Here is a 14802-nt window from a genome sequence, read left to right as displayed (position 1 = left end):
GACCAGAGTTTGTATTCCTAGAATCCACGTTTTTCATTTTTTTTTAAAGTTCTCGTTTATAGTTTCAGCATTGGAGAGACAGGAGGATCGCTCACTGGCGAGCCAGCCTTGATGAATCTGTAAGCTCCAGATTCTGTGAGAGATCCTGTCTCAAAAGTAACATGGCAAAGTGGTAGAGAAGGGTGGTGATATTTTGTTTGTGCTCTAATAAAGCTTGACTGGAGATCAGAGGGTGGAGCTAGCCACTAGCTAACCATAGAGGTCACACACCTTTGACTCCAGCACTTAGGATCTCACGCCTTTGATCCCAGTACTTGGGAGGCACACACCTTTAGTCCCAGCACTAGGGAGATAGAGACAGGAATATAAAGTGGGTGGAGACAAGGATCTCAGACCCATTCAGTCTGAGGATTCCTAGAGATAGGATCTTACTATTCGGTCTGAGGAATCCGTAGAGGTAAGACTTCTGGTGGCTGGCTGCTCTGCTTCACCCCCTAATATCTGACCCAGGGTTTTTATGATTAAGACCAATTAGAATTCACACTATAGAGGAGGAGGATACCCAACGAAGACCTCTGGCCTCCATACACATATGTGCACACAAGCATGAACATATACCCACACATGGAAATGTGAAAGACAGCCAGGCAGAACAGAACAGAAAGTTCAGAAGGTCCTGGGTGTATATAGAGACAGTAGGTGGGAAAAGACAGTCCGTGGAATGATTGCTGTTTGGGTACCTGGATGGGCTGAGGACGAAGCTTGCTAGAGTGTTTGCCTAACATGCATGAAAGCCTTGAGTTCACCTCCTGGCACCACGTGGATAGGGTGTGGTGCGTCACGGTGTAATCCCAGCACACAGGATGCAGAGGCAGAAGTCCAAAGTCATCCTCCACTACACGGCCAGTTCGGAGACAGTCTGGACGGCGTGAGTCCTGTCTCCAATACATACATCCTGGCTCTGGGTGGAAGGAATGGCCACTCAGGTGGGCCTGGAATGCTTCTGGCAGCCGTGTGATCGCCAGACACCACCAAGGCCTCAGGTTGCCGCCCAAACCCTGGGCCTCTATGTGACCATTAGTGGCAATGGTGGACCCGGACCTTAGGTCAGATCCCCAGCCGCAGTAGGACCATGGACCCCTACATGGTCCTTAGCAGCAGCTGGGGCTGGATGTCACCACTGCCCCCAGCGGTGGCATGTCCCCAAGACACTAACTTGGCCCTTGGTCTTGTGTACCTATGGCCTTTAATGGCAACAGGAGCACCGAACATCAACATGGACTCTGGGGTCACGAACCCTGACATGACCCTCAGCCGCAGCTTCGACCCAGATCTCGCCATGTCATTGAGTAGCAGCACAGGCTACAACCTGGTCCTCGGATATCAACCTGGACTCAGGTATCTGGTTTGACCCCGGCCTTCTTCATGGCACTCGGTGTTAACCTAAGCCATGTATGACAATATGGACCCTGGCTGCTATAGGGCCATGGACCCAGACATGACCCTTGGCAGCAATCTGGGCCTGGAAGACACCCTGGGTCCCAGTGGTAATGCGGGCCACCCATATCTGTATGGCCCCCTGCTGTGGCATGGCTGCTGACTCCACCCAAGCCACAGGCTCTGGCCCAGATCCCGGGCCTCTGTATGGGCCTTAGTGGCAATCTGTGCCACAGAGTTGCAATGCAGACCCGGGCTGCAGCTGGGCCACTGACCCAGACACGGCCAGACGTGCTCTTTATTGCTGATCCATCTCTCCAGCTCCCCACAATGATATTTTTGACTTTTGCTTCTTTGAAACAGGGTCTCTTTATGTAGAACGGGTGTCCTGGAACTCACTATGTATGCCAGGTTGGCCTCTCAAACTCACAGAAGTTTTCCTGCCTCTGTTTTCCATGTGCAAGGGATTAAAGGCATGTGCCACCATGCCTGGCTTCCAAAATGACATTCTTAACATGGACTTTTAAGAGAAAGATATATCCGGGAGAAAATGATACCACAGAGTATGGGTGTGGGCTTCTCAAGGAGCAGCCTCTCCCTTTCTTCATGAATCAGACATACTATTCTGGTGGGGATCGAAGCTACTACCCTCTAAGATAGAGGTTCTCAACCTTCCTAATGCTGCGACCCTTTAATACAGTTCCTCATGTTGTAGTGACCCCCAACCATGAAATTATTTTGTGGCTACTTCATAATTGTAATTGTGCTACTGTTATCAATCATAATGCAAATATCTGTGTTTTCTGATGGTCTTAGTTGACCCTTGTGGAAGGATTGTTTGACCCCAAGGGGGTTGATACCCACAGTTTGAGAACTGCTGCTCTAAGGGTTGCTAAGGAACCCAAAGGAAATCCACAGGGTGGGTCCTGAGTGGCATCTGGTGAAATTACTATTGACAAGGTAAAACGCCAGCTCTGAGGCATGCAGGATGTTGGGGCATCATCACTGCAAGGGAAGTTAACTATCTTGTCTGAGATTCCCAGAAAATATCTAAGAGAACAAGGTTCCGCTCATGATCATGCATGCTGCAGCCCTGCTCCTGGTTCCTGGCTATTTTAAGGTAAGATGTCTTTATATAGAAGAAGTATTATCTCTGTGTTGGTCACCTCCACAGCTAGTGCCAGATGGGCTCAAGTTCTTGCTTCTCAGCTGGTGGAAGGCATCAAGCATGCTCGGGGGAGGGACTTCCTTTCCTTTCTCATGTTTTGATAATTTTCCCTCTTCCTATTCTGCCTCACAAAGAATCAACTGTTTCCTCTCAGTTGGGCAGAAGTATCAGCAATAAATCCTCCAATACAGTTTCAGAACCTGGTGTGAATCCCAGGTATATTTCACACAGCCTCTGCAAGAGTGGCTCGACCACTGGTTCAGGTTGTCTCCTGCATGGTAGCCTCTCTGGGCTCCAACTCAAAGACCCAGTGTTAGAATCCGGTCTCCCAAATCTGTCAGAATCTTTTTCAGGTTCCCAGCTTTTTGGCTGTTTCTTCTAGAATCAAATAACCCTTCGGAGAACATGGCTTAAAGAGCAGGCTGAGTGTTCAGGGTATGCTCCTTACTTCCCCCTTCTGCTCATGGCCCTCATCATACTTTACTGGTAGGGTTTCCATTGTGTTCTTGCCCCCTCTCCTTCCTCTCTTCCTTCCCTTCTGGGCGCTGAGCCTCCAGGATCCTCCCTCCCCCAGTGCTGAAATCAATATCACCAACATACCTGGCTTTATTTATTTATTTACTGTAGATGGAGCTGTGGGGCTGCCTCCCGCCATTCGGCTAGCTTTACCCAAAATAATTACATGGAAACTGTATTCTTTTAAAACATTGTCTGGCCCATAGTTTTAGCCTCTTATTGGTTAATTTTTATATCTTCCTTTAACCCATATTTAGTAATCTGTGTAGCACCACAAGGTGGTCGCTTACCAGGGGAGATCTTAACCTGTGTCCATCTCGGAGAGGAGAGGCATGGTGACTGCATATGGTGACTGCCTGAAGCGTCTCCCCCACTCTGCTTCCTTTCTCCCACAATTCTGTTCTGTCTACTCTGTCTACCTAATTTTTTGTCCTCTTAAAGGGCCAAGGCAGTTTCTTTATTAATAATGAAAGTAACACATAGACACTCCTCCATCAATTTACTTATTTTTGTATTTTTTGAGACAAGGTTTCTCGGTGTAGCCTTGGCTGTCCTGGAACTAGCTCTGTAGACCAGGCTGGCCTCAAACTCAGAGATCTGCCTGCCTCTACCTTCCGAGTGCTGGGATTAAAGGCGTGCACCACCACCACCACCACCCGGCTATTTATTTATTTATTTATTTATTTAATGTGAGTTCTGGAGATGAGACTCAGGGAGCACTTGACAGACTGAGCTATATCGCTAGGCCCCTCTACCTTTTCTTCTTTTTTGATTTTCTGGGACGTCCATGTATCCCTATGCTACCAGGCCCAGGTAAACTGTAAAAACTACTACTATTATTTGTGGTGCTGGAGGGAAATCCAGGGGATTGACAAGGGCTTCATTTCTGAATATACTACCACCACCCCCTTCTTTAGAGACAGGGTCTAACTATGTAACCTTGGCTGGCCTGGAACTCACTATGTAGACCAGGCTGGCTTCATAGTCATAGAGATCCATTTGCCTCTGCCTCCTGAATGCTGGGATTAAAGGCCAGCGATACCATGACCAGCTATCCCTGGCACTTTAGGGTACATCTTCACTAGTTTTGTGTGTGTGCCATGCACAACACTGTTGTTTTAAAATGGAGTGCACGTGTGCACACACACACTATTCTAAGGACCCTATCCTTTTGGTTTTATTTTTCAGCTTGTCTTTCCTCAAACGATCTTTTTTTTTTTTTTTTTTTTTTTTTTTTTTTTTTGGTTTTTCGAGACAGGGTTTCTCTGCAGCTTTTTTTTTTTTTTTTTTTTTTTTTTTAGAGCCTGTCCTGGATCTAGCTCTTGTAGACCAGGCTGGCCTCGAACTCACAGAGATCCGCCTGCCTCTGCCTCCCCTCAAACGATCTTTAAAACGTTTTTATTTCCTTTGTGTGTGTGTGTGTGTGTGTGTGTGTGTGTGTGTGTGTGTGGTGTTTGGAGGTCAGAAGACAACTGGTGGGAGTTGGTTTTCCTTCTGCCATATGGGCCCTGGGCATCAGACAAAGGTAATCAAGCTTCACAACAAGCACTTTAACTGTAAACTGAACCATCTCACTGGCCCTATTTTGGTTTTTGGAGACAGGAGGATATTATGTATCCAAGTTTGGTCCATAATTCATTTACACAGCCTAGGATGACCCTGAGTTTCTGATCCTCCTGCCTCCATCTCTTTGGTGCTGGAATTATATAGGGATGCTCCCTGACAACAGGGTCTCATATAATTTAGCCTGGGTTCGAACTTGCCTACGTAGACGTAGACTAGGATGGCCTTGAACGCCTAATTCTCCTGCTTCACCCTCCCTAGGGCTGGGACAACAGGCGTGCACCTCCAAGCCTACCTGCCCTCGGATTTACAAGCTTTTACCAGCCGCATTCCACCAGCACCAGCGGCCTGAATACGGCGCGCACATGTCCACGCCACCAGGAGTTGCCTCGGCAACTGCCCGCTCCCTCAGCGCCGAAAGATGACGCCAGTATCCTGAGCCCGGTCTGCTCCCTCCCGTGCGGCGGCCATTGGCTGGCTAGAAGTCCGATGCGGGTTCTGTCCAATGGACAGCGCCACTCTGCTGAGGGCGGGACGGCGCGGAGCCTGCAGAGCTGGTGGTGAAGGCGCGTGGCCGAGGCAGGCGAGAGTGGACGCTGCAGGTGCGTGGTCTGTGGGTGCCGGGGGTGTCGGAGCCTCTGGGGAGACGGCGTCCTGGTCCCGGCCGTGCGTACCTGCCCGGCTCTTGACGTGGATACCCATAGATCCATTCAGCCACCCACCTACCTACCCATTCTCCCCTGTGGATACATCAATTCACTCATCCATTTGCCTACCCCTCCACCTACTTATCCAGCTACCTACCCACCCATTCAACCACCCACAGACTCATTTATCGATGCATCCAACAGTTCTTCCATTCATCCAACCTTACAAGTTGGGTGTGGTGGTAAATGGTTGTAATCTCAGCATCCCGGAGGCTTAGATAGAATTGCTGCCAGCTCCAGTCCAACCTTTTCTACCAAGTGAGACTCTGTTTCAAAAAAAAAAGAGTAAGGATTCTTTGGGTTCTTTTTATGTATTGGTGTCACTCAAGGCTTTGGGACATAAAAGGACGGAATAGAAATCCCAGACTTAGGATCCCAGGTTCTAGACTGGAGAAGATCACGTATTGGGTACCATAGAGGCAACTTTAGAGAGTCTGTTTCCTTCTTTGACCTTGTTGAGGCATAGTCTTCTGGTTTCTGCTGCCCAGCATGTGCCCCGGGCTTCCTCTACTGTCCCCACCTCCCATGTCACCGTGGGAAAGGTGAGATGAGATGCACACCATGGCATCCAAATTGTTATGTAGATCCTAGGGATCAAACTCAGGTGCTCAAGCTTCCATGGCAGGTGCTGTTACCCTCCGAGTCTTCTGGCCGTCTTCTTATATTAGTTGCTGCCCCAAGCAGTGTTCTCTGGTTCTCATTGTCTCAATGACTAGTGAGGTTCTTCAGTGTCTGTTCAAGACCTTGGCCCGTTCTAAAATTAGTGTGTGTGTGTGTGTGTGTGTGTGTGTGTCTATGTGTATGTGCATGTATGCATGTGTGTGCATGCATGCCTGTATGTGTGTGCCTGTATATGAATGTGTATGCCTGCATATGCTTATGTGTACGTGTGTACATGCATGCTCTGTGTGTGTGCCAGAGGTCAACCTTAGACGGTGTTCCCCATCCACCTTGTATTTTCATGACAGGGTTTCTCACTGGCCTGGAACTCACCAGTTAGGCTAGGGTGGGATGGAATTCAGGTTGTCAGTCTTGGTTGGCAAGTGCCGCTACCTGGTGAGCCATATTGCTGCCCCTTCCCCCCCATTTCTTTTTTGTAGAGTGATTGGCAGGCAGGCCCTCCATGCTTTCCGTTGTCTTTCTTCTAGCACTGTCCAATTGTTAGAGGCTTTTAAAATTTGTTTTATTATTTTAATTTTTAAAAGAATTGCTTATTAATTTGTGTGTGTGTGTGTGTGTGTGTGTGTGTGTGTACCTGAGTGTATGTTTGTGTACCATGTATGTGTAGGGGTCCATGGAGGTCAGAAAAAGCGTCAGATCTCCTGGAACTGGAGTTCTAGGCAGCTGTGAGCCACCATGCGGGTGCTGGGAACTGAACCCAGGTCCTCTGCAAGAATAATAAGTGATCTTGATTGCTGAACTCTCTCTCCAGTCCCTTTATATTCTATTTTTAATTGTATGTGTGTCCAGAGGTATTGGGTCTGAATCTAGAGTTACAAGCAATTGCGAGCTGCCTGATAATGGTACTGGGAACTGAACTTGGGTTTTCTGCAGGAGCTCTTAACCACTGTGCCTCTCTCTAAAATCCAAGACAAAACTTTGTAGTGATGATGTAATCCTGCATAGTTTTCCTTTGGCTACCTAGTTTCTGGTATTTTATTGGAGAAACCATAGTGTTCTCCGGGGCCATCAGCATTCATCTCTGGAAATTGCAACAGTCTTAGGCCTGGCCTGTTAAAGTGGTGCCTGCCTTTAATTACCACTCTCGGGAGGCAGAGGCAGAAGCAGTTGGATCTCTGTGATACCCTGTCTTTAAAAAAAGAAAGAAAAGTGCATTAGACTTGGGCTCTTTTACATGTGGGGTTTGGTCTATCCTGAGGTAGCTCTGTGTGTGTTGTGAGGTTCATACACGTTTTTCCTCTTGGCTCTCCAGCATCCTCCCCCACTTGGTGAGTAGATTGCTGTTTGAATTGTCTTAGCACTCTTGTTGAAAGTCTCTTGACCCCAGACAAAAAGCAGATGTTTTCTAGAACGACCCTCATTGCCTCAGTTGGGAGTTGCTCTCTCTTAGAACCTTGTGATACAGAACCATCTTTTCCTTCTTCACAAATAGACTTCGTGATTAACTTTGTAAGGCTAACTTCCAGGGTGACCGCAGACCTCGCTTCTCTCCGAAGCGGTGTGTAAATATTTGCTGAACGTTTCTTATTTCTTTAATGAGGTAATTGGCTGGTGGCGGCACCCCTATTTTCAGTGTTCCTGTGTCAACAGTCTCTCCTTTTACAATTTCTTATTATACTGCTAATTGAAATTTGTAGCCTCTGGCTTCGAATACTCCTTTTTTTTTTTAATGAGGAGGATTAATTTAAAAAAAAAATAGAGCTTGGAGTTTTCTGATTCTAGAATAGGAATATTCTTTCCATGCACCATAGTCAGTGGCAGCCCCAGTCGGGACAGGATGCCCTGATGCCCACCCGCCTGGGCTGCAGGTTCACATACAGCTCTGCCTCATAGTGACATGCCTGCAGATTCGTCCTCTGGGGTGTTCACACCTTCTAGATCGCTCCTATTTCTCCCACTATGCTTATCCTCCTCTTTTCCTTCTCTTTCTCTCCTTTTCTTTTTTGTTCCGGGGATCGAATCTGGGACCTTTTGTATTAATTGCTGACTTGATCTCCATCCTTATAATTATTTTTTGTCTTTCGGGTTTTTTTTTCCTGTTGTTCTCACTTGTGTGTTCCAGCCCAACCTTGAATGTCTTTATGCTCTTGCTGTTTCTGCCTCCTGAAGTGCTAGGATTACAGACATGTGCCACCTTGTCCAGAGAGGCAGGTTCTTTCTGTATAGTTTAGGCTGACCTGACCCTTGTGACTTTCCTCCTGTCTCAGCCTCTCTGTTGCCATCTCAGACACGTGCCACCATCCCTGCCTTGCAAGTTGTTTTTTTTATATTTATTTATTTATTTATTTATTATGTATGCAATATTTTGTCTGTGTGTATGCCTGCAGGCCAGAAGAGGGCACCAGATCCCATTACAGATGGTTGTGAGCCACCATGTGGTTGCTGGGACTTGAACTCAGGACCTCTGGAAGAGCAGTCAGTACTCTTAAACTCTGAGCCATCTCTCCAGTCCGCAAGTTGGTTTTATAGTCATGTTTTTTTCCTGCTGTGTGAGGAGAGAGGCTTTATGATTAGATTTGTCTCATTGTCTCAAATCTAGCTTGGTTCAGTCCTGAGGAATGGCTCAGAGTTCTGCACCGTTTTGGAGGAGAACACTCAGGTCCCTCAGTCTTTCATCCTCTCCACCCATGGATGGGGCATAATACTGGTCACGGCTTGTGTAGGGGCATGTCTTTGTCTAGATTTCGAGAGAGTGAAACTGTCCCCTCATATGTACTGATTAAAGGCCGTGCAGGAAGCACTTTATTGGCAGCCGTGGCCCTGGTTAGCGTGTTCTAGTGAAGCCTCCTTTTGTGGTATAGTGGGCAGGTAGCTTCTCCACTCTGTTTAACAGCATAACCCTTGTAGCACACAGCCTCTCCCTTCCTACCGTTGACCCACCTGCACTGTCCCTTCCAGGATGGTAAAACATAAGAGAAAATGTCCCAAAGGGACAGAAAAGACGAGTAAAAAGCAAAAGATAACGTCATCAGAAGAGACACTGCAGGCTTCTGACGCCGGGCTGGGCAAGGAGATGACCAGCCTCAAGGTAAGTGACTCTGCGCAGAGCAGCCTCACACAGGCGTGCTTGGTGCTTACTGGAGCGGTTAGGAGAAATTTGGCTGCTGTGTGGGTGCCCATGTTTACGGACTGTGATGGACTTGCCTGACCAGGTGGAGGGTCTGGGAGAGCGGGGCCTCCTGACTGCACTCCCAGGAAGCTTCTCTCCTTGATGTGTGTGTAGGGTGTGATCCAGGCACTTTTGTCTAAAATATCAGGTCTAGGGGCTGGGCCGTGGGTCAGTGGTAGAGCACTGGCCTAGCGTGCGGGAGACCCTGCCTTTTACCCCAGCACCAGAAAACAAACCGAATCCTCCATATTAATCATGTCTGTTACTCATGTATGTACTCTTGCACCTCATGGTGCCTGTCTAGAGGTCAAAAAGACAATTTCGGGAGTCAGTTCTCTCCTTCCACAACGTGGGTTCCAGGAATGGAACTCAGTTTATCAGGCTTGGTGGTAATCACCTTTACCCACTGAGCCATCTTGCTGGCCCAAACAATCGATTTTAATACTCACCGAGACAGGGTATGAACAATGTTAAATGTTGTGTGGGTTGTTTTTCACCCTATAACATGTATCTGCCATGCGTTTGCAGAAACATTGAATTGTGCATTTTTTTTTTGCATTTAGGTAATCATGTGTACACCTTCATGGTGCTTGTGTTAAGATCAGAGGACAACTCGTGGAATTCAGTTCTCTACTTCTACTAATATGGGATTGAACTTGAGTCGTCAGGCTTGGCAGCAAGCTCCTTTACCTGCTGAGCCATATTGCTGGCCACAGATACATTGAAATTTTAACCTTTCAAAACTTTTTGTTACCTGTAAAGTTCTGGGTATTAAACTTGTTCATTGGCGGTAATTCACTTTTAAAATTAGTTGCTTACTGCCCTCCAGACACCGTCAGATGCTATATTCCAGGGTTGTCAGTTAACACAGAATAAGCCCTGGTCAGACGCACATGTGACGGCATGGCTGGGCTTTGCGGGACTCTGTTCTTGTGTTATGTAGCTCAGGGAGGCCTCAAATGTCCAATCCCATTGCCTCTGCCCTCTGAGTGCTGGGATCATAGGTGTGTGATATTAGTCCTGGCAAGACCTTGTCTGTTCCACCGTGCTGGGGATGGAACCCAGGACCTTTCCTATGCTGAGCAGCAGCTCGACAGCACAGCCCCACCTTGGGCTCCCCGCCCTCCCTCCTCACGCTGTCCATGCACTTGCAGGGAACCTAATGTTTGAAAGGGACTGCCTCAGCCCTCTCTCTCTCTCTTTCTCTCCTCTCTCTCTCTCTCTCTCTCTCTCTCTCTCTCTCTCTCTCTCTCTCTCTCTCTCTCTCTCTCTCTGTCTGTCTCTCTCTCTCTCTCTCTCTCTCTCTCTCTCTCTCTCTCTCTCTCTCTCTCTCTCTCTCTCTCTCTCTCTGTGAAGAAAGCAGGAAGTGATCTGGGCATGTCTTTTTCCGAGTCTTATGCTGGTCTGATTGACAGCCGCGAGTATCCAGGAGAGCCGCAGGCTGTGTTTGCTTTCGTGGTGCCTGCAGGTGTCGGGAGGCAGAGCTTTGGGTTGTTGCATGGGTCTTTGGAGGAGGCCTGCCTATGAGGCAGTGACGTTCTGGTGGCCTGGCTAGCAGAGGAGTGACCAACAGGGGTCGTCAGCCACACTCCTGCTGAAAGGAAGTGGGATTCTAGGGTGCAGTCCTCAGCTGGCAGGCACTGTGGCCACTGTGACTTAGGACTGTAGCTTGGGGACTTAGGTCCTTCGATCTCCTCCTCATGTTTCTGGAAGCCAGTCTTGCATACAGAATGAGGCCCTTCTCTGCCTAAGAATGCTGGTCTCTGGATAAAAACATCTCTTCCTTTGGCTCTCATGGGAAATTGTCAGAAGGATGTGTCAGAGATATTTTTTAGAGAAAAAATAGGACGAGCTGAATCTAAGTGTTCAAGAAGGATGGGTCGCAAGGCCTGCAGCCTGACAGTCTCCTCACCCAGGAGCTCATGGAAAAGTACCGTGCTGCTCCAGCCCTGTCCCCCTGCGGCTTCAAGTGAACCTCTGGATTCTGCAGCAGGGAAGGAAGAAGCCCCGGTCCCTACTTGGACCACTCCATTCTCCTCCCAAAAAGTGTCCATGTCGGGAGCTCCCAGGGCCTGCACAGCCACTTCCCACAGCTCAGTGCTCTGTGCCTGAGCCAGGACCGCCCAAGTGTCCCCAAGTGCTGGGAACTTCATTGCCCCTTGGGGAGCCGTTTCCATGGAGCTCAAGTTCCACTTGGGGCTCTGGGCCCCGTGGAGCTGCTGCCTGTTTGGGCCATGGCTCACTGGGTCCTGGTGCCGAGGCCTGGACCGTGTGGACAGCTTGCCCTAGCCCCTGCTTACAACCTGGCCTGACCCTGGTCTGTGGAGAAGTGGGTGGCCTTTGATGCCCTGCACAGGGAGAGAGTTCAAACACCCTACTGGGCATCTTGGAACTGGTTCCTGTCTCCTGACTGCTGGTCTGAGAAGGCTCTGGCCCTGCTGTCTCCCTCTTCCTGGATTCCCACAGGCAGCATATTTGTGAACCTTGATGGGAGCTGGAGTTCACAACAATTCCCTATGCTTAAATGCCCTGGGCCACAGGCGTTTCGTCCTTGTCTGCTGTAGGAAGCGCTTCCTGGAGCCTAAGCCCCAATCTCTGCCTTAGTTCTTCCCAATGGGCCTCTTAAAGAGAGCTGCATTTGCACTCAGGAAGGGTTGGCTGGACCCCAGGCTGGACCACATTAATTTGCCTGGTACCCATTTGAGCTGGGACAAGCCAGGAGGTGGCTGTGTCTCTGAAGATGCCACCTTCCCTCCCTGCAATCACACTGTGAACGCTGGTGAAGGCCGGTGGAAATAGCTTAGATGTAGAGACCAGACTGTCTCTCACCAGAACTGGTCCAGCCAGATGCATAGTGACCAGTCACTAGAGAAAGGAACAGATCATGCTTGCTTGATTGCTTGTTCGCTTGCTCGCTCTCCTCCCTCTCTCTCTTTCCCTCTTTCCCTCCCTACATCCCTCCCTCCCTTTTTTCCTTCCTTCCTTTCTTTCTGAGATTATGCTGCAGCTAGGGCAAGGGTGATAGTAAAGAACTTGCTTTGCAGGCATGCGCAATAACCATCTGGGGAGTCTTGACTGAATTTGTTTCCTCTGCCAATTAAAGACTTAAAGGTCAGGAAAAATCTTAGACACAGCAGAGCAGCTGCAGGTGACAAACTTTGTTACAAGTGATGGAGATGGAACTCATCAGTGCACACACCACACAAAGATTATGTGTACGGCTGGCCAGCCGGTGGCATCTGGGTCCCCAGGGGTGCCTTTCTCATTGATGGTGGGTCCTGCCAGGTAGGGCTCAGACTGCAAGGCCGCCATCAGAGCTGCTGGCTTTGTCACTGGGCGGTGGCCCTTTAGACAGTCACGTGTGTTATGTGGGCATGCAGCCTGTGGTTTCTTAGGAAATCATCCAGAGGAATTTGGGAACTTTATGGTCTGGAAACTGCCCAAATCCCTCTTGGCCATGGTAAGACAGTAAGTGGCAGGCTTTGTGACTAGACACTCACCTGTGGGATATGTGGTGCTAGCCTTCATAACAGTGCCTGGGAGCCATATCACTTGTCTTGAGGGAGTGGCTAGACAATGTCGAGAAGCCGAATTCCATTGGCTGTGGACTCACATAGCGTTTGGACTCACGGATCTTAGTCTGATTCATCAGTCTGCACACCAGACTGCGTGGGTTCTTCTGGGCTGCGTGCTGTGGGAGGTCCTGTCTCCCGCTCTGCTCCCTGGCTGCTCTGTCATCTGTAGTTGTTTTGTCCTCAGCGACCTCAGGCGCCTGCTCTGCATGGTCCCACACATTTGTTTACCCATGCACCAGGTTTGGACCTTTGACCTATGTCTAGCTTGGGGTCTTGGGAACATGCTCAGGGCATCAACGTGAGCCTCTGCACTTTAGCTATCCGGGATTCCACACTAGGGTTGTATCATGTTGTGGGAACCCTGTACCCAGCAGTCGTGGGGCTCTTTGAATGGCAGCCCCTGCTATAAGAGTTTTAAGTTACAGCCCCTCCTGTGGGTGTGCCCTTATGTTGCTGTCTGACTGTTGTATTTTGTTGTTGTTGATTCTTACAGTCTCTACAGTGTTAATCTCCCAGGAGCCGGGATTACAGGCATGAGCCACTGTGGCTGGCTGTACCCGTGGTTATTGATGCTCAGTTGAGAAGCACAGCTCTATTTAAAGGACACAGCTTGGCTTGGGTTATAGAGTACTTGCTTAGTGTACACAAAGCCCTGGATTCCATCCCCATCATAGCATAAACAAAGGGAGCCGGTGCAAGCCCACACTCCTGGCGGCACTCAGGAGGTAGAGGCAGGAGGAACAGAAGATCCAGGCTATTCTCGGCTGTATAGCAAGTTGGAAACCTGGGTTACATGAGACCCTATCTCAAGGGAGAATCCGTGTCCATGAGTGAGCCCCCATACCCAGTTAGGGTTATAGTCCAAGTGGTCACCCCTAAATGTAAGCAACACCAAATGGACTGACCCAGCAGGATGTACTTATATACACGTGTGTGATCTGTGTGTGTGTGACAGTAATAAAGTAAAGGTCGTGAAGCTGAGAGGGCATGGGGACGGGGAGGAGTTAGGGTCAGGGACGTGTTGAGTAGAAATGATGTAAGTATAGTACTCATGTCTGCAGTTCTGAAAAATAATAACAAATGTTAAAAATAAAAGCAAGTAAAAATCAAGCTGTAAGAATATATGTTCTCATGCACACACACAACACACACACACACACACACACGTATCATACAAACAAAAAACAACCCAAAAGCAGAAAATTCCAAAGGGGGGGGGGTAAAACAAACCCAAGAAATCCAAAACAGCAACAACAAAAATGTGTGAATTCTCATTGTGATTTAATTAGTGCTTGTGAACATCTGCACCTTCGTTGTCTATTCATAGATTATCTTTGGCTAAGCGTTTGTTCAGCTGTTTGTTTGTTTGTTTGTTTGTTTTTTCTTTCAATACAGGGTTTCTCTGTGTAAAAGCTCTGGCTGTCCTGGAACTTCCTCTGTAGCCCTGGCTATCTTTGAACTCTGTAGACCAGGCTGGCCTTGAACTCACAGAGATCCGCTTTCCTCTGCCTCTTGGGGGCTGAGGTTAAAGGTGTATTGTATTGTGTCTGCTAGAGAAGTATGCTGTGGTGAGCTCCACCCCCAGCTCCTCACTGGAGCCTTCTAGGCAAGTTCTCCGCCACGTGCCTGCTCTAACCACCATAGCAGACTGGTGGTTGCATCTGGCCAGGGGCTGTGGTTCGTATTTCTGAGGTCCCAGGTGCAGAGCCCTCTTAAAGCAGGTATCTTCCTTGTCCAAGGCTGTACTCTCTAGCCTGCGCCCAGCTCTGCTATGACAGAGTGCTAATATAGGCAGTGGGTCCTGCCCTATAGGATCCTTGGATCCTTAATTGTGGACAGCCCAGTGATTGCACTAGGAGGAAAGAATGGACCAGCCTGTGTGGGTCAGTAGCAGGAGAAGTCTGACTAGGTCTCTCCTCGCTCAACAGGACTGACTGCTGGCTCGGCGTCGGAAGGAATGAGGGCTCTGTGTCTCTGCAGTGCTGAAGGTTGCCGTGGGCACTGCTCTGTAGAGGGCCCCCTGGAAATGTGAGAGCGGAGTGGGGC

At 48.9% G+C, this 14802-nt stretch overlaps 1 long non-coding RNA gene across 1 annotated transcript; it reads left to right on the top strand.

Annotated features, from left to right (window-relative positions):
- Positions 1 to 5157: 5157 nt before the first annotated feature.
- Positions 5158 to 9849, top strand: LOC119824467. Its single transcript, XR_005287098.1, has 3 exons — positions 5158 to 5286; positions 8971 to 9100; positions 9745 to 9849. It is a non-coding gene; the product is annotated as an uncharacterized LOC119824467 (long non-coding RNA).
- Positions 9850 to 14802: the final 4953 nt, after the last annotated feature.

Source organism: Arvicola amphibius, chromosome 10, assembly GCF_903992535.2.
Source record: "Arvicola amphibius chromosome 10, mArvAmp1.2, whole genome shotgun sequence".
Classification (NCBI taxonomy): domain Eukaryota; kingdom Metazoa; phylum Chordata; class Mammalia; order Rodentia; family Cricetidae; genus Arvicola; species Arvicola amphibius.
This window is presented reverse-complemented; position numbering and strand designations above follow the sequence as displayed.